The following is a 21,142-nucleotide window of genomic DNA, read 5'->3' as shown; positions in this document are numbered from 1 at the left end:
CGACTTGGTCTCAGCCCCTAAAAGTCTTGGTCTTGTCTTGGTCTTGATAAACTCTGGTCTTGGTCTTGACTTGGTCTCGGTTTGGGTGGTCTTGACTACAACACTATTGAATAGCTTTATTACATTAATATTACTGACCTCTGCTGCTGCTATTTTTATTTCTGATGCTGCTGTTATTGTTATAGAGTCAGATGGTTGAACTACGCACTTTACAATGCTCCAGCCAAACCACGTTCACTCCACCCTAATGTATCTGATCCTTTTTTGTCTCGTCTAGTGTAGTTGCATGTTTGTGCTTGTCTTTTAAGCTTATTATTGTAATCTTGAATTGAGCACCGTGGGCCTTGAGAAACGGCATTTCATTCATTTGTGTACTCGATATCTGGATGGATGACGACAATTGAACCTGAACAAGCAGCAAACGACGTCCTGCCCAGCTTCCAGACCGCAGTCTGAAGAAGAGATGTTAGCTAGCGCTAACTGCCTTCAGACAGACTTTAATTAACGTGACCTACACTGTACATTTACTGCCAGACTGAAACATAGCGCTCATGTTTTCCTCTACTCCGCTGCTTTCACCTTCACCTACTGCCGCCTGTCACGTAGCTGTCTTTTGAAGAATGAGGAGAAGACGCTAGCTAAGCGCTACCATACTGCACAGTGTGCGGGTGAAAAATCCACTGGGTGCACGCCACAGACGGTCCAGAGCTGCACTTCCACATTTCCGAGTTCCTCGATTCAGAATCGTCCAAGTCCACATTGCGATGCATCTAAAAGTCAATTATTTTCCACACCCCTGATGGTTTCCTCAGAGTCTGTCCTGACCTCCCTGGGGCCCTAAGGAAGGACCTCTGTGCACTAACTCAGTCCTCATAAAGTCTGTTAAGACTTGGGGCCAATCTGCTGGGTCATTTGGTGGAGCAGCAACTGTTCCATCTGGGTCTGAGCTGCTTGTATCTGAAGCTGACTGTACATCTCTGGCTGTGCTCGTACTGGCTGAGGCTGCCGGTATTTCACCTTTGTCTTTGGGACTTGCTAAAGACATCTGGACTGGGTCTGTGCTAGTACTGGCTGAGGCTGGATGTGGATCAATTGTGCTTGTACTGGCTGACAATCCAGCATCTCCATATTGAAAAACCTAAGCATAGCCCCTATAAGTTATAGATAACAATACTTGCTAGACATTAATGTTATCAGCTCCATCAGGCCCATTCACACTACCCCCGGATTTCCTTTAATACGTTTTCATATATAAAATAGCCTACTTTTTATACTATGACTTGACTGACATCCCTAGAGCCATGCCAGCAGAGATTTAAAAGTTACTATTTCTGCAAATTGACTTACAACAACTTGTTCAGCTTTGTTGATGTCATCCACAGTTATCACCATATTGTGGCTATTTTTCTGTTAATACTTTTCATGGTCAATGTTGGGAGTAACGCAATTACAGTAATGCATTGCTTTTTTATAAGTAATATAACGCATTACTATAAAAAATCTGTTATATTATAGGCCTACCTGTTACAATCTCAGTAGGCCTAACGCGTGTTACAGTGCATTTTAACCCGAAATTAAGTGGTGTTTTGTTTTTTTAATAATTCACCAACACAGACAAACATCTCGGCACCAGAAAAACAAATCCATGAGTAAAGAGTTATTTCCTGTTACGTGGATCCAATGGTCAAGATTGTAGGTAGGGTGCAAACTACGGGGGAGCTCGGCTCACTGCAGATCCAAACATCACTGCAGATCCATCTCACCCTGGACACAACCTGTTCTCCCCTCTGTTAGGCGCTACAGAGCACTGTACACCAAAACCAAAAGACTCGGGAACAGTTTCTCCCCACAAGCCACCACTCTGATGAACAGCTGACTCTGACTCACAGTGTCAGGAACAATTCCTGTGCAATAATTACTGTTTATTGGCTACCACTTACCATTTATTTATTCATCATTTTCCATTTCAAAGCTGTTCATACTGTTCATATTGTCATATTGTATATACTGTATTCCAAATCCACCTACCTCATGTACATAACACTGCACATAATACTTATTTATTCCAGCATTCTTTGCACTCATCACACTGTGTACATGTATGCTTGTATGTGTATGTGCACCTGTATATCATATCCACCTTCGACATGTACATATTAATAAGTATAATGGTAATAACAAGTGTCGGGGGATTCAAATAATCAGTGACGTTATGCTGCACCTTGTGCATAAGTGTGCACAGAATCTTTCTTATTTGGGAGACGATTCATCCTATTTCACCCCCTCACTATTAATCAGAAGGTTAATTTTTATGTCAAAGACTCACAAGATCTGCAGACATAACTCTGCACATCACTAGAACAAGAGCTTAATTTGTAAATGATTAGATGGTGGTGTTGTGGTGTCCCAGAGCACATGAATGTGCCATCCTCCGAAAATAATTAATTAATAGTTTACAATCAAATAATTATAATTAATAATTATTTAAAACGCATGGCGTACCTGCATATTGTTTTAAAGGGCGATGAGAAACCAAGCTACCAAATCTTATAGTAAATACAGAAATCCATTAGATTTACCCTATTAAGCTGGATGAAATCTTGGATTTTATTGTGTTGAAGGGGCGTGCTGTGACGGAGCAAACTCTGGCACAAATTAAGCACTGACTAGAACCCACCTCTGCAGGCACATCTTACTATTGGAATAATGCGCCCATTAGATAGTGGAAGTAACTCAAAAGTAATGTAAAAGTAGTGTAAAGCATTACAGTTAAGAGACAGTAATACTGTAATAAAACTAATTATGTTCAAATAGTAATTTTTAATGTATTACATTTTGGAAGTAACTTGCCCAGCACTGTTCAGGGTCTTCCAAGAAGATGACGTCTTCATTCTTAATCCCCGCCACCTCCCTTCAATCTTCAGGGAGCAGCAATTCGTCAGGTCTAGACTCAGACTAAGTGCAACTTTAAATCAGGCTAAACACACTACAGACTTGTACCTAACCCATCAAAATTACTTTGTTCCTTTATAGTGGATCAAAACAAACACATCTGTAATCTTTGAGTGTATGTCTAACTACCAAGGTTGGCAAAGAAGCCCAAACTCACTTCTACGTTATGAACAAGAAAATGTGACAAAAATGTGATCTACTGTAAATGATTTGATGGGTGCCAACACAAAATGCATTTAACATCTCTAGCAGCTGCTCTTTTCTCACCCCAAAAAGTCAGTTATAGTTTGTTAATTAGCATTGTCTTTGAGTGTTTAGTGACATCCTGTTCTTTTTCTCAGGTGGGACTGACTTACTGGTAACATCTTGACATGAAACACGACTTGTTATCAGAACAGTGTCCCAGGGCTCACTCATACTTGTTCTTTCTATTTTGTTTTCTATGCATCAGCTTCTCACCTCATTGCTCTATGTTAATGTTGATATGCACTCAGTTATTCATCTGAACTCGCATCATTTCATGCTTCTGAGCAGCAGCAATGACAAAACACTTTCAGAGTTAATCCTAGGAGCTACTTATAATTCTATGTATGATTGAGTATAGATAACCTCCACTATAACCAACCAGTGTCAAAGCCAAACAGATTTCTCAAAATGTGCCCACATGGAAACTTCAGATTGAAGTAAACAGATGTTTGTGTGTCAACCGTCTGTTGAAATTTGCTAAAGCATTTTTTTGAGCTTGTTGTGATTTCTACAGTGATGTGAAACATACAGGAATCAGTCTCTGATATGATAGATGATAATACTAATTGTTTGAAAGCTCTTGCTTTGGAAAAAACAGGTATGTGCCCAAGGCTACAAGGTTGAATTAAATAGTTATTGATGCCACATTTGTTGAAAAACTACAGTATTACAGTTTTTTTCAATTGTTTACGCGCAATTTCAAAATATAATCACAATTATCCAAACACCACAGTAAATTTGCATAATTCCTAGATTGTTTGCAAATTGACACACTTCTGTCAAAACATACACATATGTGAAAATGCTATTAGTTTTCATTTAACCAACACAGTCCTCAATGATCAGACACTATTGCAGCCAATTTCACAGTGCTGTGATAAATAAAAAACACATTTGTAAAATTTACTAATTTTAGGAAATAGCATGTGCTAGATTTTTGGCCAGACATTGTTATAAGGTTTAATTTAGATGAAAAAATAAATTAAATAGTGACAAACCCACAACATTCTTCATGATTAGTTTGAGATATAGGGAGAATGTACACAAATAGACCTACTATAAACTTACCAAGCACTGCACAACACTGATGCTGCAGACTGAATATTTCAAGTATTTATTTCAATACTTACAGTATTTCTTACCATAATCAGTTACAGTAATCAACCAACAATGAAATCAATGAAACAAATAAAATCTGTAGACAAATAATTACTGCATGAAGTACAAACACTTTGACTCTGAAGAAAAACTACTGTAAAAGCAGCAAGAGTACTGTAACTATTCATCATATCTCCGTCTGGCTGGATCAGGCCATAAGATTTCATCCACATCACAGGCTATGTCTTCATTGGCAAGGCACCGTTGGAAGAATTGCCTTGTGTGACGAATCCACCCCTGCACAGAAGCTACTTCGATATGATCACAGGCCTGCTCCATGGCCTGAATGAGGGGCAAATGGTCATAGGGCCACAGGTCATATACCTTCCACCGCCATGCTGAAAAAAACCTCTTCTATTGCATTCAGGAAGGGGGAGTATGGGGGAAGGTATAAGACTTCAAATTCAGGGTGCTCATGGAACCAATTCTGGACCAGAGCAGCCCGATGGAATGAGACATTGTCCCAAACGACAATGTACATGTACGCATCTGGTCCACTTGGTTTAATGCTGTGACAGTCTCATGCAATCTGTCAAGAAATGCAAGTATTAGATTCGCATTATAGGGTCCCAGATTTGCATGGTGGTGGAGGACCCCATTTTGTGTAATAGCAGCGCAAAGGGTGATGTTACCCCCTCGCTGCCCTGGCACATTGGTGATTGCCCTGTGTCCAATTACATTTCTCCCTCTTCTTCTTGTTTTCGCAAGGTTAAATCCAGCCTCATCGATATATTTAAATTCATGTTGAATTTCTGCAGCATCCATTTGCAAGACTCTCAATACAGTAAAAGACAATAGGATGCTATTCAATATCTATTGCACAGTATTTTTTTGTGCCAGAACATTACGAGCAGTGCACAATACCACACCATAGTAAGATGAACAATACATACCTCCACATACTCATTGCGCAGATGTTTCACTCTCTCTGAATTTCTGTCAAATGATACCTGATACAGTTGCTTCATGTATATTTGATTTTTCTTGAGGATTCGACCTAATGTTGACAGAGAGACTCGTTATTATTGAAAATATGGTGTTACGTTCTCCCTGTTGCATTCCCCCCCTCCTGCTGGTCATGGTGTGCAATTCTAGATGATGGTGACTCCTGTCTTTTTTTTCCCCCTCAGGTTGGGTGTGGGAGAAACAGATAAGAGGGGGTTGGGCGCTTGGCTTTGTCTCTGGTCCACCTTCCAGCCATGGCAGCAGCACACCTCTGAGACTAATTTGTATTTCTTTGATTATTGTTCTTTTCTTATATTTCTGATGGGACTGGTAGTTTATTTTTCGCGGCTTTATTTCTGTTTGTTTAGTTAGGGATTGGTTTAGGGTAGAGGGGAAGCCTCCAGATCTTACAGCCCTTTGTGGGCTGGTCTGGAGGGCTTCCCTTTCTTTTGTTTGTTTTGGCCAGCCCATCAGATTTGTTGTTTTGTTTGAGTTAAATGACCCTATCTTGTAACGAGCTTTGGCGGGGGTCGTAACATATGCTCATCATTGAGGATATTGGCTCGGATTTCTCACAGCCTGATACAATTATTGGTCAAAACCATGTTCACAATGGCGGCCTCTTGTGCATAAGTGAACATAAGGCCCCTTCCACCTTGGTGTCCTCGACCCTCAATCCTATGTAAAAAAATTTATAAAAAAATGTCACAGTAAACAATATTGATGATAAATACAGCAAGCTTCAGTTTCAATGTACTGTGTGGTTAGCTTACCTGTTTTCTCGATGAAATGTCAGAATTACTGACGCAACAGTATTTCTGCTGAGATTTGGTTGAACTCTTTGTCCAGCTTCCATCAGTGTCAGTCCATGGTTGATAACATGGTCAATAAGTGTTGCACGGATTCTTGAGTTAAATTTGGTCCTCGTCTTCTTTGTTCAGGTTCTATCAACTCTTCAAGTCCTTCTCTACCTCTACCTGAGTCTCTTCCTCTATCTCCTTCTTCTCCTCTCCCTCTACCTGAGCCTCGTCCTCTACCTCCTTCTCCTCTTCCTCTACCTGGGCCTCTTCCTCTATCTCCTTCTTCTCCTCTTCCTCTACCTGGGCCTCCTCCTCTACCTCCTTCATCTCCTCTTTGAGCTCCCCCTCTCATTCTCACTCTTCTTCTTCTTCTAGCTCCTTCCATTTTTATTGAAGACAGGTGAACTCACCTGCTGTCTTTTATAGCACAACTGAGTGCTGCGTTTTCAAATTAGCACATGTGTGCTTCCACACCGGGTGAATGTGATTATCCAATTCGTTCATTAGTGTGGTCATTGGCAATCCGGGATTTTGTAATGACAAGGAAGTAACCTCACAATCCTTATCTACGGTGGCCCTGAGAGGCCAACGCACTTCAATTTAAGAAAAAACATTCAAATTCATCACAACACAACACATTAAGACAACACAACACATTTAGACAACACAACGAAAGTGTTTCCAGGGGACCCTTTTAAGTGATGCACACAGCATGGTGTTTTGGTTGAACCTGTAACCTGAAGTACATAATGCCTTGAAATGACACACTCCAGGACAGTAGGGGGCGGTGTGAACCTAAACAAGGTGGTTGGATCTGGCATAAAACCCAGAGAAGAAGAATAATCTTGTTTTGGTTGTGGTCCAATTGTTTTGAAGCGCAGTTCAGAACAGTTCAAAAACACAACTCCTGCTGGCTGGTCAGTACACGGCCACGGCCACAATTGTGGGGTTTTCTGTCAATTTTTAGCATAGAAAAGAATATACTGTGACTAGATCATACTGTAAGAATACTGCACTATAAATCTAAAGTTAAAGCATAGTATATATCCAAACTGTTTGGGGTTTTTTTTGCCTAAAAGTGCGAATAATTCAATTGACGTGATCTTTTTAGATTTGGCTCAACTAATCTGGCAGCCTCTGCCATAGTAAGGCCTTGGTTCACCACATGATCAACGATGATAACCCGGACTTCATTAGAGACTACAGTTCTGACTCCCTCTCTTTGACGACCACCCATTCGACAGGACCTGTCTGACCTCTCTGTTGGGGCCTATGCCCACCCCTCTGATGGATCCCTTGTCCACCAGCTCTTCCTCTTCCTTACTGTCTATTGTGCTCCATACTGAAAGAAATTGCCAGTGTTTACACACTGCCTTTAAATGGGAGACCAGTTGTGGTTACAAGATGAAATCAATTATGAGTATTCATGTGTTAGATAAGGTTAAATGTAATTTAGATGTTCATACAAACACAAATTTTATATAGCTGACAAACCAATTTAAAATCTATAGGTTTACCAAACGGTTCAGTGATTAACCAGTAAGATTAGTTGGATTAAGTGTTGGTCAAATTTATTTATGCAAATCGGAAGAGAAGCATATCAAAAGTATCATGAGCATTGCATTGTGAAAGACAGTTACTTCATATGAAAGGTATATCTTTGATGACACAGTGATTAGGTGTGGTGAAAAAGTTACCGTGTAATTTTGTGTGTTGTACTTAGTCAATTGAACATGTGATTACATGTTTGAAAATATAGCCTTTTTGATGATCTGCCTTGAGTACTTGTACTAAGAGTTGTGAAATTTTACCACATACTTGCGATAATAGTACCAAAGTGATAAAAAAAAACTGTAAAGCAAAAGGCATTATCCAAAAAAAAAAAAAAAGTCTTATCCAAAAAAGTTTCAACATTTTGGGAAATACACTTATTTGCTTTCTTGTCAAGAGTTAGCTGAGAAGATCAATATCACTGTAATGTTTGTACGGTAAATATCAGTCTACCGCAAGCAACCGGTTAGCTAAGATAAGGACAAAGCCTGAAAGCAGTATCAAAACATCATCAAAAACCAGACAATCATTCAGGTGTCAAAGTTACAAATACTTAGGTGTCCACATTGACAACATTCTTTGCTGGAAAACAAAAATTGGTAACCTGTGTTGAGACTGCAGCAGAGACTCCACTTTCTAAGGCAATTGGGGCAGATCATCTTTGAGATCATCATTAGATACAAAATAACAATACAAGGTGCTTCAAACAACCCTTATTATTTTGAAGGTTGTTGGTCTCACTGTGGTGTTTCTGTGAGTCACCGGGAATGCTGCAGGCTATTGATCATCCACTGAATATTTAATCTATATATGAATAAATAATGCAATTTTGAAGTCTGAGCTTTGGAGATCTGAAAAAAATCATTTATGAGCAGTAAGAAAGCTTAGGGAAGTGTGTGTGTGTGTGTGTGTGTGTGTGTGTGTGTGTGTGTGGCTTACTGGTTGTCACATGCTTTTCTCAGTGGTATGAGCTCTAAGATGATCTGAAAGCTTGAAAGAGAGAAGGAGGGAGATAGCTGTGACTTCTGTATTCTATATAAACATGACTGCTCCCTTAAGACATATTTCATGATAGAATTAATTAAATCTAGTTGCCTGTGGCTTGATTATTTTGATGTTAATTTTGTTATTTTTGAGCTGCTAATGGCAGTAATTATGATAATTAATGATAATTAATTTTTACTCCTTCTGGTCTCTGGAAATGTTAGCACCAATCCAGGTCCAGAATTGTTTCCTGAAAGTCTACATCAGCTTTCAACCCCCTTAGAATTTAGGAACAGACATGGGCTTGGCTTTCTTCACATAAATGCTAGAAGTCTTGTACCCAAATTAGACATATTTAAAACTTGGTTCATGATTTCTAAACCTGATGTTGTAATAGCGTCTGAAACTTGGTTAAAACCTTCTGTCTCTGATAATGTTTTATTTATTGACAGTTATAGGATTTTTAGATCTGACCGTAAAGGTAGGGCTGGAGGTGTTGCAGTTTATATTTCTGATGATCTTCAGTGCTCTGTTCGGCTTTCTAAATCAATTTCCAAGCAATTTGAACTTTTGGCTGTGGAAATAAAAATGCAAATGTTCCACTTATTGTCATCGGTTGTTATAGGCCCCCTTCTGCCATTAATGATAGCATCACTAGTCTGACAGAGGTGTTATCAAATTTTCATTCATCTGAATTGATCTTGTTAGGTGACTTGAACTGGGATTGGATGACTGAGAAATCTGAGAAAATAAAGAGGGTTTGTGATTCTATAAATCTAACACGGCTTATAAATCTCCACCTGAAGGGGGCACTTACAGCCTGTGGATACCCTAAATGGACCTTTGTGAAAACAGCCACAAGATCCAAGAAGAACAAAACTACAGGGGAGGAGGAAAAGAAGGTCAAACACAACAACATTGTGATTCCATACGTGTCTGGAGTATCAGAGAAACAAACACAACATCCCTGTGTTTTTTAAACCCAAGAACACACTAAGACAGATGCTGGTACACCCCAAAGACCGCACACCCAAACACAAGAAAAGCAATCTAGTGTATGCTGTCCAATGCAGTGAGGAATGCACAGACCTCTATATTGGGGAGAATAAACAACCACTACACAAACGCATGGCTCAACACAGAAGGGCCAACTCCTCAGGTCAAGACTCTGCAGTCTACTTACATCTGAAGGACAGAGGACACTCGTTTGAGGACCACCAGGTGCACATTTTAAACAGAGAAGATGGATGGTGTAGCAGACCTAAATTTATTAGTTATGCATTTTAATAAATTTCTAAGAATTGATACCCAATTATGAATTTTTAATTCATAAAATCAAAATTTCCTCGTTAAGGGCTCCACCGGAGTTGTTATAATCCTAGAGTCTCCGGACCTCTAGGTAGTTTTGAATAATTATACAATTATTACTAATGATCAGTTAGTTAATAATCGCTCAATTATCTTAAATCAGTCAGTCAGTCTCATATCTCAAGGGTCAATTCTCTTGGCAGGAACTATAAATAGGCAACACACACAGCTCTTGAATATATTTTAGTGACTTTATTCTCTAACTAAGGTGATAAAAAGATGGTTGGATATAGGGAACATAAACATTTGCTGAACAATGAGCCTGGAGGTTCGATTGTGGGAAGCATTTGACTCATACGGCATAGAAGAGCTAATGAAAGTAAACTAATGCTATAATTTAGGAGTTAAAATGGACATCTGATCACAGGACGTGTGTTAAGTCTTACTGCTTGTCGACCGTCTGCTTTTGGCCTGTTGCTGGTCCCACGCTAGCTGCCCGATCCTGGCCTTTTGCTAGGGATTCTCCGGGGTTTTCCGTGTCTGATTGAAAACGCCTCCTCCGTCTGGCAATTCGGCTGTTTTCAGGTTTCCTTCGTTGTAGCTGGCGAGACCACGTGGCTTGGTCTGACCTCGGTGAAGTTGGCTCGACGAAAAAGGCTTAAAATGGAACTTGGTCGTTCCTGAATTAGTCCAGTGTAACTTAACGGGCTGATAACTTTAACAAACAAAAGAAATAAAGAAAATAAAACAAACTGAAGGCAGATCGATGACGCGGCACTTCAGGTGTGTAGCTTCAGGCGAACAAAGGCCTGTTTGTTTCGCTGGCCGAGTCTGGGCGTTGCCTGGCGAGGCACGCTGCACGTGCCGAAGCGTCCAGAGGGCCGAGCAGGGTGGAAGAGCCAACAGCGAAGAGAAGAGCGCCAAGCGAGGTCGCGTGTCGCTCTTTTGTTGCCTGGGGCGTGGCTCCCCAGGGGGTGTCTCAGGTTTCCCATGGGACTGCCTTTCTAAACTTAAAGTTTAAAAGAAATCTATTTGCACGTATTATAATCAAATATTTTCCACAATCGAACCTCAATGGTTGAACGGTTGTACTGTTCTAGGCATTTGGTAACAGGAAACAATTGTCACATTATTGGTCAGGATATTTATACATTTAACGGCAATTCCGACGAGGGCATGTAATACTTATTTCGCCCACTTGGGGGAGCTCAGGTTACATGAGGAAAGCTTGGATTACATTAGATGAAGGAGTGTCTCCTGCTGAAAATAAAAACATTGCACAAGTAACTTCTTTTCAGCACTAATATCAACAACAGATAGCAACAACAGTTAACATAGCTACTCAAATAGAGGCAAACATATTCAGGTAACTAAAGATTTAATTAAATTTAATTAAATGCTTTGAGTCTTTGGAGACTGCAGTCCTTTTACATTGAAAGTTCAGCTGTCCTGGACAATGTCACACTTAGGTGAGACAAGGAGTATCCCTTTGATGTGGTAATAAAACAAAGAATAAGGTCAGTTGCCACGGAAACGTGTGTTGGGCGCCAGTTTTGATAGGCTGTTCAGGGAGATGCCAATGGCTGGTTTGTGTCCCTTTGTCAGTTTAACAGTCAGGCCCCGCGTTATCAGCTTCGGAATCAAAAAGGTGCCAGTTTTATGGTCGGGATAGCACTTAGAGAAAGCAACTTTGACCCCTCCCCTTCTTCTCTGGGGAGGAGAAAGGAATTTAGAGTAGCTCCAAATTTATTCAATATAAAATGCACAAATCCACACCGTTGTTCACTACAATGGTTTGAAAGAGGTGTCAAGGAAGCCATCTACACCAGGGTCGAGAAGCCGTCATTGAACAGAGGAGGGGGTCTACGCCACCACTTATCCCCCACTTACAATGCTGTCCTTTCATCACTTCCCAGGAAACTCAACAAACGTAACCTATTGGCCTCATGTGAAGATACCAACGATGGTCGTTCAGTCTTGGCCTTGGGTAGTCCTAACGACTGTAACGACTGTCGTTACAGCAACCACGAACACTAACGAACCAGCAGTATCTACAATCCTGGCAAACGACCCCACTGAGGTTAAATAGCTGAGTTTCCCTGCCAGTCAGTCAGAACTGAAGAAGTCCTTTGAAGTTGCCCTTGACTTTAACCTTCGTTTGATTACTATGACCTGGATGACTGAGAATCTTCATAGACAACTTATAAATATAAATCGTGCTACCAGGATAAATCCTTCACAGCCAGGTAAAGATACACTCATTGATGTTATTTTAACAAATGCAGCACATAAATATGTTGCTGTTGGGGTTTTACCACGTGACATGAGTGATCATTGTACTATTGCATGTGTTAGGAGTACAAAATTACTCAAATCCAAAGGTCGGACTGTTCTCAGACGTTGTTTCAGGCACTTCTCGGAGCAAGCTTTCCTTCAAGATCTATCCAGAGTGAAATAGTATCAAATAGAATTGATTCCTACCATTGAGGATGCTGTAGCTTTTTTTCAGCAACATTTCTTAAAGCCCCCATTAGGAAGTTCAGGATAAAAAACAGAGACAACCCTTGGTTTTCGAAAGACATAGTTGACCTAATCCATGCCAGAAATAATCAATGGTCAATAGCTAGAAAAACTCAGAGTGCTAAAGATTGGCGTCTTTTTAGAACTCTTAGAAATCAGTGTACAGCTCTCATTAGAAAATCTAAAGCTGAATACTATTTGGCGCAAACGTCAATTAGTTTGCATGACCATTCTAAATTTTGGAAAACTATTAGAGCACTACAGAATAACATAAGTTAACAGCTTCCCTCACCAGCTGAAAATAGGAAGTGCTGTTATAAGAATTTAAAAGTTATTGATGACATAAAAGCGGCGATTGATAAAAAGTTATTCTGTATGGCTGTGTTCATTGACCTTACAAAGGCATTTGTAACAGTAGACCATTTCATGTTAATCAAAACCTTGTTGAATATTGGTGTTGGGCATAGAGCTGTAAATTGGTTTCACAGTTTTCTCTCTGAACGGACGCAAATTGTAAGGCATGGGGATGTAACATCTGACCCTGTTATCCTAAATAAGGTGTGTCCCACAAGGATCAGTTCTGGGTCCTTTGCTTTTTATCATCTATATAAACAATGTCTGCAGTAAGTTTAAACACTCACAGTATCATTTGTATGCGGATGATACAATTATGTATTCTTGTGCCCCTACACCTGAGCTTGCCTGTGCAAATTTGCAGTTAGACTTTGCCTCATTACAATCTGCCCTGTTTGATTTGAAGATTCTTTTGAATACAAAAAAGACAAAGGCGATGATATTTGCACCTATAAATATTAAAGTTAACACATTGCAAGATGATGCCATTGAACTTGTTGATACTTATAAATACTTGGGTATCTGACTGGACAAAGGTTTTACCTTTAAAAACATATTGAAGCTCTTGCTACAAAACTTAAATTTACTCTGGCATTCTTATATAGATTAAAATCTTGCTTTTTAGGACTACACGGAAAAAAATGGATTATTCTTGTCTCAGATAGATTATGGTGATATCATCTATCCATTTGCATGTCCATCTACTCTGTCAAAGCTTGACCCTCTTTATCATGCGGCTCTCAGGTTCATCACAAATGCTGGCTATCAGACACATCACTTCATCTGATACAGTATGGTAAATTGGCCATCACTCAAATTGTGCAGCATGCTACAATGGTACATTTTTATTTATAAAGCTATTTTAGGTCTTTTGCCTTCTTATATCTGTTTAAGATTTGTTGATATGCAAAGTATATATCATTTAAGATCTAGTGACGGGCTACTTTGTAAGGTACCAAGAACGAGGACAGAGGAGACAAGAGGAGTCTGTCTTACTATGGCTATCCAACGAAGGTTAAAGTCAAGGGCAACTGGACTTGGTTGAAGATACTGGAAGACGTTTCGTCCCTCATCCAAAGGACTTCTTCAGTTTAGAACTGAAGAGGTAGGTAGATCTCTACATTTAGTCCTTATTTCGTTTGTTTAGATATTTTAAACTCTTTTCTATGTAAATATTTTGTAAATTTGTGTAAATCTGTATTGTATTTTAATTTACGTAATGTATTGTTTTTCAACTTATGGCTGAAACATTGTGTTTTATTTGTGCTATACAGGACTCCCTTGTAAAAGAGACTGTGTCTCAATGGGACATTTCCTGTTTAAATAAAAGTTTATATATATAATGGGGTAGTGTAAGTGATTTTAGTAGTGTGCTATGGATGACTCTGTATGTGCGCCTGTGGGCCATGTCTGAATATGCATACAAGTATTAACTTCACTTATGCTCAGTATCATCTTTTTTTCTTTAACTCTCTGTAGCCACAGACATGAAAAACGTTGTATCTCAAAACGCCACAGATTGTTAGTCTGTGTAATGCTGCAGAAAGAGGGACTCTTGCTCAGCAGATGTGGGCTTTGTGGAATGACTCAGACAAGCAGTCAGCGGGAAGACAGATAATTAGTTTAATGATATCAGTAAATAACATGGCATTAAACCAAGCACATTGCAAAATTATTTAAGCACAAATTCTCTTAAAGGTTTTTATCCTTGATAATTACAAATTACGAGTGGCTTCCCATGGCTCAAATAATTTCCAGAATATAAAACAGGTGGTCAATAGATAAAGAGAACCAAGGTAATAAAGGCAGCCAGACACGGGTGATTGTCCTAAAAAGAACAAGAGTGAAGGAATCATAGCAGCGATTATAAGAAAATCCGGATTAGTTTGTGATTGGTGCTGTTCTCAACACCCAAAATACTTTTAATCTTTTGCTCACGTATACATGTGCATGTTAGCTGAAACAGACCTTAGAGTATTTCTCATCAAGAAATGCATGTCATCCATAACTATCTGCATATTTACAGCAAAAACAAAATCATCTTCTACAGTAGAACCCACCTATGCTTTCGAAAGAAGAAATAAAAGGTTGGAGTCATGGCTGAAGTCACAACAAAGAGGACTTGAGACTTGACTACACTTTTAACACAAGAAAATATGAACAGCAGCTATACTGTGCATGTCTTTCCATTTTTCAAAATATGATAAAACCTTTTATAGACATACATTTGTGGAAACAGTCTTTCTTATGGGCTGTCAAATTCCATGGTTGTCTACATCCTGAAACCTAAAACCTATGAACATTGATATAACATCCTTTTGTAACACTGAATGTTACAAAAGAGAACCCATCATGCTATACAGAGACTTTTTTTTCTTCATGTAATTTAACACCTGTTGAGTCATCAGCAGCTCATGCACACACACATGTGGAATGAACACATTGCTGTGTTCATTCCACATTATAGAAAGAAGGGGGACTAGCTAGAGTTAGCTGTCTCTCATGGGCCCTATGTTTATGGCACTATGTAACAGCAGCAGGTAGTCACTTCAGCGCTGCCCACGTGGCCCTGATTTAAATCATGAGACAAAGTTACGTAGGAGTGCTCAAATCCCAGATGATGCAAATAAACGACAAATAACACCGCTTCCCAAACTGTATGCAACAACAGAACAGTAATGTATGTATTAATAAAACACGTGTCAAAACAACACCAAGGGTATACACACTAATTAAAATACATTTTAATTTCAGGTAATCATTTATGACTTCTGCTAAAACCACAGAGTAATTACACCTAATGAGACCATCAGGTAATGCATCAGGAAAGCCTAGCTGTGGATATGGAGAAAATTGTCTATCTCAGTTTATGTAATTTTAAATTGCAACATCAGTATGTACTATATTGTTATATAGTGTATGTATAGATAGTCTGTTTCTGGATAATTCATTGACTTTTTAAATATACGTTTATTGCAATACATTCATGATTCAGTACAACCATAAAATGCCAAATATATTTGCAATTATTATTTTTGTTCTTTATGCAACTGGTGATATAAACAGAAAGCAAGTAAAAAAGTATAATTGCTTCATCCATATATACACATGAATACTGTACATATATATCTGTGTATGACCAATAATGTACATTCATACATTCACACATTAACTTGACTCACAGGCAAAAAGGACTAGTAGTTGAAAAAAATCCACTGGCCATGCATGTTTTTTACGGGCCAAAATAATAAATTGCCTGTTTTTTGACACAAATACTTAGTAGACATAATTTATAAATTGAGATAATATATTATTAAATTGAATATAAACTTAAAGAAAAGGCCAGTGTGTCTTTTATTTTCACTTACTTCATCCATGCGAAGTCAGAAAGTGGCCTTGCCTTGGCATTTACAGTCCTAAACAATTCATCTTCAAGCTTGTCTGCTCTGCTCTGACTACATATCGCTACATAATAGCTATGTAATTAGCCTAATGGTAGCTAACGGAATCTAGCAGCTTGGTGAAAACAATCAATCTAATTCGAGTATGATCAATCAAGGAATCAATCACAAAGATTTCCAGACCTACCACTCCAATGTACTGGCCGCTAATAATAATAATTTCTGTGCATTGTTGTAGTGTAAAAGGAAGGCCTAGATTCAGAGTGGCAACCTGGGCCTAGAAGCCTCCTCAAAATACCAACAGCCTCCTCTGGATGGTTTCCTGCCATTGCTACTGCTCACATCATGCCACTGCCCAATATTTAGATGTGTCACGCATGCGCCATTTTACCAGATAGCAACCTCCACTTATTGTCCTAACTTTCAAAATAAAATCAGGGCCAAAGCAATAAAACATGGTTTTGTGTACGATTCATGTGCCTTGTAGAGACATATTGTGTATCTAAGCAACCATATGCACAATTAATCATGTGCTCACAGATTTAGGAACAATATATATTTCCCTAAACCTATGGGAAGAGATATTTATAGCATGTCACATTAAATTTCTGTTCTTCACCTACTTAGATTTCATTCATTTTCTTTGTTTGCTTATTCAAATGAAACCTACAATACTTTGCTTTATGATGTACAGTATACAATTATTTGCTGACCTGCGAAATACTATAGACTCGTACAGGAATGCATGTATTTTGACCAGGGATATTTTACATATGACACGCAGCTTTAGTGCCTTCCTGCGCACTGAAATTATTTTACATCCACACACTCAGATACACACAAGCCTGTCTCTCGCTGTGTGTGAAGGTGGTGGAATGTGAACATTTTCAACGTGTATGTGCTCGTTCTTAGTGTGTGTGAGCCTGTATTTCAATGTTATTACCCTCATGAGCCTTTCATATTTTTGAAAGGGAAGGACTGACATTTTCATTAACTGAGTGACCCTCTTCTGCAGACATGGTTTTTTTAGTCTATCTGAGAAGCCAACTTAACACATTGAACGAAGGCCTGCAAGGCAAAGACGTCTTTGTGAGACACAACTAGGCAGCTTCAGTGTTACCCACTTCCCCACATTGTCGGACCTGAAGGCTGCTTTCCCAGATACCAACCTTTCTACAAAAAAGTTAACTATTGGTCAGTGATCACATCTCTTCTGACACAATTCAGTCAACGCTTTCAAGACTTTTGACCATTGAAAAAGACATCAAGCTCTTTACAACTCTCTTCTCGATTGACGTGGCAGAAGTGGGTGAAAGTGTGCCATTGGAGGTGATCGAAATGCAATGCAATTATGCTCTGCAGAGTCAACATCAGCTTCTCCCGCTGCCTGAGTTTTACTGGGTTTCATAAAAGGCCAGGTTTCCTCTGTTGCAACGCCATGCAACACAAACGATGAGTCTTTTCGGCTCCACCTACTGTACTGTACATTGCTGAGCAAACCTTTTCCCTGATGACTCTGAACAAAAGACGATAAGACGAGAAACAAGTTAACCTATCTGTATGACATTCTTCGTATCTCAACAACAAGACATATTTCTGACGTGCCAGTTATTCTTCTGTCCAAGGTGCAACATCAACTGAGTGACCTGCTGTTCCCATAATTGATGAGCTAAAAATGCATGACACAGTTACTTTATGTGAGTATAAGACCTTCTCTATATGTATATTCTGTCTTCCCTGGGGATATTTATTCTACGATTTACAACAGTTATATGCACTATTTTTCAAGCTGTTTGAGATAATAGAATGCCTAAAAATCTGTATATCATTTGGGAAAAACACGATAGCTGTTCAGGAAGAAAATCATCCCGCCTACATCCTTTATTGTCTTTATCGTTGTTAAACCATAACACAACAAATGTTGAGGATGACTAATTTTAACTCCTGCCACCTAAATAAAGACTATTTTTAAATTATATATCATAGGTTTGGGTTGTGTGCATGTGTGTCTAATCCTCCTCTAAGATGTGTACCATGAGTATGTCTATATGTTAGTAAAGTATTTTGTTAATATGAATGCTCATAAATGAAATCACGACCTCATGACTAATCCACTTAAACTTAAATGTTTTTTATATTCTGTCCATAATAGTAATTTTTGGGGGTTTTTTTGGAGTGGGGGCCAGAAAGGCAGCTCTGGGATGAAGAGCTTGTGCAGTGAAAGAGTGTGTGTGTGTGTGTGTGTGTGTGTGTGTGTGTTTCGTCATGAATACCTCCTCTGGCTCCGTGGGCTCACGCACCTGTTGGCAATCAGCTCATCACTCCTCACCCGACCATACACACCTGCCTGTCATCCGCTCACTTTCCTGCAGTATATCTTCTCCAGTTCTCCAGTCATTCGTCGCCAGATAGTTGTTCACCCATAGCTATACTCTGGCTCAAGATTAATCTTATTCTAGAACTTCGTATTTCTGCCTCTCTGTGTCTTTGAAGCTAACTTGTTTTTCTTTGCCCCAGGACCTCATCGCCAGCCACGCAACCGCCTCTCCTGTCCGCCTCACCAACCCTTGGCACCCGCGGTTTTGCCTTGCCACCGCCACTTTCCCCAACTCCCGTGTGAAACTGAAAATAAAGTCCACCTTGCCCGCAACACCTGTCCGTGTCCTGCGCTTGTGTTCCCAGTCCCTGGTTTCCGCAACAAATATCTTATTTCCTATAGCCTACTTGTCACTCAAGTATTGCAGTTTTGATTGGCAACATTCACCTATAATCAGATAAGTGAGTAAATGTAAGAGGAAGCAGATTGGCATTAGCTAGGTAGCTAACTTAATGCTACATTTCTTTCACAATGTATGTCCATGGGAAAACAATATTTCTAGGGCCACTGTGCATCAGGTGACGGACGGAGAAGTTGTAAATTCCACGGTTCAGCTACTATGTCAAATAGGCTTTAAAGCTTGTTTCACACAGGAATGCTTCAAAGGCATTTTTGTTCTCCAGTAGATTTTGGACAACTCTTAGTTGACGCACACCAGGGCTGTATTCAGCCCGACAGAAAGATATATGGAAACAAGCCCTCAAACGTATTCTCTCCATTTGTAATATTTCCTGTATCATTACCTTCCATCTTTGAACAGATCAATGGAGTTTTAGCCAGTTCCTATTTATTTGATTCAGGGCTGCGATTCTATATAGGAACTTGTTCATTTCCTCCATTAGCTCTGGTGGCGATTTTCCAAGAATAATGTACATAGGGTTAAATGTTTTTTTATATTAAAAATACCCATGAAACCTGCTATGACTGAATGCCAACGTTATTTTGGAACGGGACAGAAAAAGGAAATGTGTGAATGGTTTGGTTCCAGTGACTTAAATGCCTGAAGAATAATGGTACATGACTATATTAATGCAAAAATCCTGTAAATCCAATGCTGCCATGAAGCAGTCCTGCTCATTGATTTGCATCATTGCCTACAATGGCTTAATACACCTGGAAATATAAAAAAGATAGTAACTTTGGTATAAACTATACATCAAAATGTCTGACAGGTAGCACACTTCTCATCATCTCACGGTACTTATCGTCATATCACTTATACTTTATCCAGTCTTTAACTCTGACTATGACAGAGTGAAGAAGATCAATGAATAAGCACTAAAACAATCGTTCTCCATATTCTTTTTTATATATAACACAAAGGAAAATTCTGGAATTTGGATGAATGTTGAGAGGCGACTGGCTGATTATTTTTGTTTTCCTTTCTGACAAACACGAACGCTGAATATGTAAAGACAGAGAGGATTAAATCTTCCTGAGACGCTCATATGCCTTATGCACATGCAAACACACTGCACACCCACAAGTTATCTGTCTTTCTCCCCCACTCCCTCAGTACACTATTGTCTTTGCCTGAATTGTCATACTGATTAGCAACAATAGCCAAACAGCCAAAATCACTTCCCACGTTCTTATCTAATCCTTCTCAGCCATATAGATAAACAAGTAATTTGATGTTTCTGCAGACTTTTATTCACCTTCAACAGCAGCACTGATCTATTTGATGTCAATATGCAATCCACATAAACACTGAATCACTGCAATAAAATAGATTGAAGTTTTGGCCTTCATGTTACTGTGTGAATAACTGAATAAGTTATATTGTTATGAATATGTTGCAATACACAGCAAATTAAGTTGTCCTTCTCCCTGTGCTCCGCTGGTCTTTAGTTTTTAAATTCTTTGATCCCAGTTTTGACTTGAACAGCGTATTTCCTGAACTTTTTCCTCTGTGTGTGTGTGTGTGCACCTGTACTTTCACTTGTGTGATTGTCCTTTCAAAGTGCTGAGTACCCTCTTCAGTGATCTCAATGTTTCTGACAGGCCGTGTGGTTTTATGGCTCTCATTAATGAGAGAAAATGTATCTGCCAACTCTGGCATAAAATGACAAACTGCAGTTCAAGTGTTCACCTCGGCGTAACATATAACCACAAAATTTATGAGCAGTAAGTAAGCTTAGGGAAGTGTGTGTGTGTGTGTGTGTGTGTTTCAAGTGTGACATTTTAACAAAGCATACTGAAAAGTAGGTTGGGTAGATGTAGAGCAGGAGATGCACTGTTGATGGTCACAGTGGTGACGCTGAGACCGAGAGAATAAGACGTTTGTGACACTATAGGGGAATGTGACCTGAGACACTTTGGGTTTGATGGAGCATTTTGATTATATGACATCATGTTCTTAAAGAAGGAGGATATGCTCTGCACACTTCATTTCGTCTCAAGGAAAGGAGGAGGCGAATGTCAAGTGTGTGTATGTGTGTTTGTGTGTGTGTGTGTGTTAGTCTTTAATTGCTCCTCTGTCCTCCTCAGGCAATCAGACCTCTGTAAAAACTTAATGTGATCCTGAAAAAAGATACATATTGATA

General features: G+C 39.3%; 1 long non-coding RNA gene across 1 annotated transcript; it reads left to right on the top strand.

Moving 5' to 3' along the window:
- Positions 1-17,800: 17,800 nt before the first annotated feature.
- LOC123970487 lies at positions 17,801-18,871 on the top strand. The gene is made up of 2 exons (XR_006824986.1): positions 17,801-17,916; positions 18,737-18,871. It is a non-coding gene; the product is annotated as an uncharacterized LOC123970487 (long non-coding RNA).
- Positions 18,872-21,142: the final 2,271 nt, after the last annotated feature.

This window comes from Micropterus dolomieu, linkage group LG04 (genome assembly GCF_021292245.1).
Source record: "Micropterus dolomieu isolate WLL.071019.BEF.003 ecotype Adirondacks linkage group LG04, ASM2129224v1, whole genome shotgun sequence".
In the NCBI taxonomy this organism is placed as follows: Eukaryota; Metazoa; Chordata; class Actinopteri; order Centrarchiformes; family Centrarchidae; genus Micropterus; species Micropterus dolomieu.
This window is presented reverse-complemented; position numbering and strand designations above follow the sequence as displayed.